The sequence below is a fragment of the Cyprinus carpio genome, unplaced genomic scaffold (assembly GCF_018340385.1).
Source record: "Cyprinus carpio isolate SPL01 unplaced genomic scaffold, ASM1834038v1 S000006628, whole genome shotgun sequence".
Lineage (NCBI taxonomy): Eukaryota > Metazoa > Chordata > Actinopteri > Cypriniformes > Cyprinidae > Cyprinus > Cyprinus carpio.
This window is the reverse complement of record NW_024879260.1, coordinates 1,200,083-1,206,290: the sequence shown is the minus strand read 5'-3', so window position 1 is coordinate 1,206,290 and position 6,208 is coordinate 1,200,083. Positions and strand designations below refer to the sequence as shown.

General features: G+C 38.1%; 1 pseudogene; it reads right to left on the bottom strand.

The window, feature by feature from the left end:
• Positions 1-1,809: 1,809 nt before the first annotated feature.
• Positions 1,810-6,208, bottom strand: part of LOC122144281 — a 39,896-nt pseudogene continuing 35,497 nt past the window's right edge.

Below are 6,208 nucleotides of genomic sequence, written 5' to 3'. Positions count from 1 at the left end.
ATTGGCCATCCTGTAAATCCATGGAGGAAGTTTCTGTCCCCCCCCCACCTCAACCCCAAAAAACAATTTCAGCATTTAGAAACAAATGATCTCCAAGGTCACAGGATGAACCTTCTGCCTTTTTCAGGGACTCATCCTTTACCTATGTAATACAGTAAAGTGTGCAAAATGCAGGCAAGTAACATCCGTCATTTGTGACCAGCCAGACCAGAATCCATCAGAGCAAACCTCACCTAATGAGAGTTAGTGGGATGATCAGAAGTGAATCAAGTGCTATCCACAGGAGAAAGGAAGTGAAAACAAAAAGAAGTTACCTTCCTCGAATAAGACACATAGCATGGCCAAGTAGCTTTAACTAAGTACAGTCGATGAATAGCCCATTTGCATTCCAAGTCAACAGGAGAATCAAACGAGAACCCAGAGAGGGTGAATGTCAGTTGGGGAGTATGGCAGAAGGATATGTCTGTTAGGTTATGCATTTTGTAATGCCTTTCCATGCAGAGAAGTATATTATAGCTCATTAATTCTTTTTCTTATTCTTCAGGTGGAATGCGCTCTGTAGTCTGAGAACTGAGAAACAACACACCACATTCACTTTTCAATTAATTAAAATCTGTTTTGAGATTTGCATGAAAGTAGTATGCCTAAAAAACAGTATGCCTAAATCAATCCGTATTCATCTGACAATGTTCATGTTATTTTATTGAAGAAAATCTCGTGTTTACACTTCTGTCTATACTCACCTATGAAATTAACACCACAAAAACAGTTTAATTAGTTACATTAACAAACTTTAAAAACTAAAAGTATGCCATATAAAAAACCGATAAATATCACGTTTAAAATAAATAAATAAAAATTAAATGCCATGCCAAAATGCAAATGTCTACAATTTAATAAAAAAAAAAAAAAAGTAAAATCCAAAATAAATACACCACTTAAAAAAATTTATTTTACATTAAATGTAATTTCACTAAAATTCAACTTACAAAATTCATGTTCAAATATTTTGTTGTTTTTCTAAGCTCAGTTTAAAGCTAAGCTATAAATAAAACTTCTTTACAACCTAAGCTGCTTGCCTCTATATAACAGCAGGGGTTAATTGCTTTGTTGTGCGGATATTTGTGGCAAATGAGGACATACCGTGCATCTTGCGGATGGTATTCTTGGGGAAAACAAACACCTTCTGTTCAGCCTTCAGGTATAGCTTTGCATTTATACATGATGCCACTCCCCCCTGCGTCTTAGCTGTCAGATTGATGGATGCTTTTATTTATTTACCTATTTATCTGTTTGGGGAAAACAAGAGCCTTTAACTTTCAGCACAGACCTAATATTTTGCCCAGAGCTAAAGCTGGAAGTAAATGATCCCCTGGCAGTCTGAACAGCAGCAGAATGGACGCTTGTTATGAGGTGATGCTAAGAGTGTGGCCGAGGGGGGGTTTTGTTGCACCAAGCATCTTGCCCCGCACGGCAAAAGTTAGGCGAGAATAGCCTGTCCTTTTTTTCTCTCCTTTCTTCTGGACAGCTCCCAGGTAAGCATGCTGTGGCCAGCCAGCTGCACACCTGTGGAAATCTGCTTTGGCTTATACCCTCCTGCATATCTTCCTTCCCACTGTCCGTCCTCCCCTAAACTCAATTCTCTCACTCATCCTGACCTGTAACAAGGATCAGTTCACACCTCTGCTCTGTTTGTTTGGCTTGTCCTGTCAAACCATCCCCCAAATGAATCCCAATAACTCTATGTCAGAAAGATGTAACTTCCTCCTCTGTCCATCCCCCCCCACCCACATCCCTGTCCTTGGGCTGCATGCTGACCAGGGACTCATGGGGGGTTGAGGAGCACAGGAATGTGAGAATTCTTCATTTGAGGGGTAACACATTAAGAATAGTCGCCGGTTTATCTAATTGGTTCCTTTGTGGTACTGTGAATTTCTGTGTAGAAAACAGCCAGCTAATCACTTAGCAGTGGCGTTTTCTGCTTTCCTAAGGAAGTGTCAAGTGATAAGTTGCAGACTGTGGGCCCTTAAAACCAAACCAATTAAGCTCTTTTTTGCCCATGGTGTTTTAGATTCAGTACCCTTCATACCTTTGCAGGCCTTTCTGTGAGAGATGGGCTTAGACGTGTCTCTTGTAGTAGCCCCCTTTGCAGTAAGTGGCAGTGGCGACCCGCCGTATTGTGGCGGCAGTTCAGGCAGAACTCCTCGCATTTTCCTCCAGGAGAGTTTGTAAAAGCTCCATGGTGAATGAAGCGACGGCGCCACTCGCATGGAGGGTTACAGTTGCATGCTGCAGAAAAGGAAACAAAAGAAGATGCGTTAAGTTTAAATCGATATCCCTGCACAGGAGGTTCTCCAACATTTCAGCCAAGTACAATTAAATTCACTTTTTTTCGTTCTGGAACAATATGCTTGGTTGTTTAAACCATCATCAGTATGAAAGGGCAAAACAATACAATATATATTTACGGGAAAGGGATACTAATGCATTGCAAAGTATGTACCTTTTTGGAATGCTTTGTAAAATTCTTAAACTCATCAAGGCTGCATTTATTTGGCAAAAATAAACCCCCAGTTAAACAGTAAGTATTGTAAGTAATTTAAAAATTTGAATAGAAAAAGTTAGAAGTTCAAAGGAACAAAATAGTGATTTGAAATAGTAATTTGGTCACTTGATAAATTGAATGCATCCTTGCTGAATAAAAGTATACTTTCTTTCAAACAGCAATAAAAAAAATACTGACCCAAACTTTTGAATGGTAATTTTTTCCACATAAACAATATTATGGGGGGAACAAAAATAAAAACAATAAAAAACAAAAAACAGAATGACCAAATACCCCATTTCACTTTTTTTAAACAAAATCTAATTTTACCAAACAACATTATTTTCTGAGTGAGTTATTTACTAGAGATTTCGATCACGAGAGATATTTAACTTGAAAAAAAATTTAATTACACAAACATTTCTGGCAATGTTTAGGTGATGCTATTTCCACCTTGAAGGCGCCTCCACATCACTGCCCATATGGGACTCACATGATTGAAAGTATATCTTACTTGTGAAAGGCATTAGAACAGTCTAAATCAAAAATAAGAAGTTTTCTAATCATTATGCCGAGTAGAGCCTCCGGCCTCTCCAGTTTGACAGTATGATCTTTACCAACCTGCAGCAAATTAGTTCTCAGAGAATAACTTCTGATATCATGTAGGACTTTCGCTTCATCCAGCTTCTTTGTGATCTCGCGGCGTGGGGCGCCTCGTCACCGACGCGACGCCGTCGCGAGGCGCTTGCTTACAAGGATGTGGCTTCGTGCCTCCCCCCTCAGGTCCATACCACAAAGGGCCGCCTGGCAAATCACCATTTCATTACCAATCCTCTGTCACCAATGACACACGAGAACTGGCTGGGCTTTCTGCGTGCCGGTGTTACCTCGGCTAGGAAATTCGAAATTAAATGGTGCGTGCCACCGCTGATTAGTTAAGTACGGTCTGATTTGTACTCGTATGTCACTGAGACGGATTCGTTCTTGTGGTACCAGGCCGACATGTTCTATGACTGTCCATAGGCCGCGCGGGGAGGGCACTTGGTCGGTTGCTCCTCCTCAGTAGTCTTTCAACAGATGAATCCCAACTCTCCTACCAAACCCTGCTGTTCGGGCCGCTCTCGTTAAAAGCACAGACAACTGCTGGCACGTGGTGCCATAGCTGGAATTGCACATTCTCTGAGCAAACTTCAACAGTGTTTATTTGAGCTGAATGCTAGGGACTTCAAGAGCATACCACACATAGCAAGCGCCTCCTTCTTTGATGAGAGCGGGCATAACAACTTACAAAAGGGGCCAGTACTGTGGTAATAACGCTTTCGATCAAGAGACTGAGAACTAAAACAATGACTTTAAAGGATGGGTTTTTTTTTTTTTTTGACTGATTTACCCATAGCCTAATAATGGTTTCAAGCTTTTGTTGTTATAGAAATATGGTCTAAAAACCATTGAACCCCTTGTACTCCATTTAACAAAAGAGAAAGTACAAAATGCGTGTTGTTGCAAATATCATGTTAAAATACAGTTAGCCACTATACCTTCTATGCAAGCCAACAGGGCGGTAAGTGACTATCAAGTATGCCCAAGCCTAAACATATTGTGCTTTGTCCTTTATAAGCACCATAAACCAATGCCTTAAGCGCCAGATTAAGTCCCGGTGTACTTACATTGTATTACTCAGCACCTCTTCTTGTGAAAGTTACACTGCAAGTGGCGAAACGTAATGTAAAATAACAATGCAAGTGATATTTATGTAGGCAGTGTTTTTTTTTCATGAATAAGTATTGGTTCCAAAGATACAGAGAAAATATGTGTCAATATTTGTATATGTTCAATTATACGATTTGAGTTGTTAACAAAAAAAATAAAAAATAAAAATCGATCAAATTAAGCTCTTGATTTCATTCTTTCAGAAAACAGTAATGATGTAAATATTGTTGTGGGTATTAATTTGACATATATATCATTTTTTTAGCAGGGTCGTATATATTACCATTTCTAATTACTCATTTTACAAAAACCTTCTGATTATCCAAGGAAACAATCAGTGTTTTTTATTTTATTATTGAAAACAACTTAACCCCTGGAATTCACAGACAAGGCTTAAACCTAATCCCAGACTAAAATCTAAGTCTGATCCTGGTCTTCAAGCTGAAAAGAACCTTGCTCTAACTGATCTTTAAATATATCAAGTGCCTTTATTTTGTCTCAAAACGAAACACCAGTATGATTTTTCTAAGGCATGTTTATAAAAAAAAATACTAAATGTCCTAACTGAAAAGCTACGGCCTAATCCTGGTTTAGTCTAACCACTGCCGTGAAACCAGGCCTTAGTCTTTTGTGGTTAGTCACTTGTGTACCAAGACCATCTAGTTGGTAAAGAGTGGACTTTTTTTTTTGGTAAAACTCCACTTAGTATCTCCCAAACAATACTCTTGGCTCATCTGCCACAGATTTTCCACTTGCTGCCAAAAAAAATTTAATAACTTGGAATAGGTTTTTCAGAATGCCTGCCAGGACATAAAGAATGATAAATTTGGCCTGTCCCTAGAAGTGTCTCCTCTTCAAACCTTACTGCATGCACGGCTTGTTTTGCTTTCAAACAGGAACAGCTGCTTGTGGTATTAATGCTGCCTGCTTGTTTTGGGATCCCAGTAGAAAACTGATCCTTCCTACCTCTAGCGAATGGATTCATCACTTTTGCTAACAAGGTAAATGCAATCCACTATGCAGCCCCTGGCTTATCTTTAATTTCTACAGACCTTGCTGAACTTATTGATAAACAGAAAATCCAAGTTGTTTTCTCTAAATTTTTTTTTAAAAAGTACCACATTTTATTACTTTTTCAAGACACAAAAAATCCTTTTGCTATTGGGACAGGACTAAAACTGAGAAAGAAAACTAATCACAACAGTATGTTTTTTTACCAAAAGTAATGAGAAAAAATCTTGTTAATACAATGAATCACATCTAAAACCTTTGAGCAGTATTCTTTCTTTCTTCATAACATGATTTAAAAAACAATCAATGGTAAAAGAAGTGCTGGTTTTACTATCGAGTGGGCAGCATGCACTCTCTGAGATTATAATTTGTTGCAGTTGTTACAATCAATTCATCCTATGAAAAGATTCAATTAAGCAAGATTTGATTTAATTTAGCATTTAACTAATAGATTTAGACTGTTTATATATATAATATATATATATTATTATATATATATATATATATATGTGTGTGTGTGTGTGTGTGTGTGTGTGTATATACAGTATAATATATATATATATATAGATATATATATATATATATATATATATTATATATATTTCTCATGAACACAACAGTTGGAAAAAACGCTGTTTGTGTCTGAAAGTAAAGCTCCACTGAAAGGAAGTTGCACTGTCAACATGTGAGGCTATTGGTAGTAGTATTTAGCTCAAAACTGCTTTATCTTTCTCTCAGTCATGAAATAACAACCGTCAAAACACATAGGGCAGCTGGGAAAAGCTGTTTCAGTATCTCATCTGGTTTCCTCATGATTGAGACTGTGATTGTTGTGATACGACCCTGTCTGTATGAACACACACACACACACACACACACACACACACAAAGTATACGGCCTCCTCGCACCTGCTTTTTTACAGGCGTGCAGGATTCAGGGTG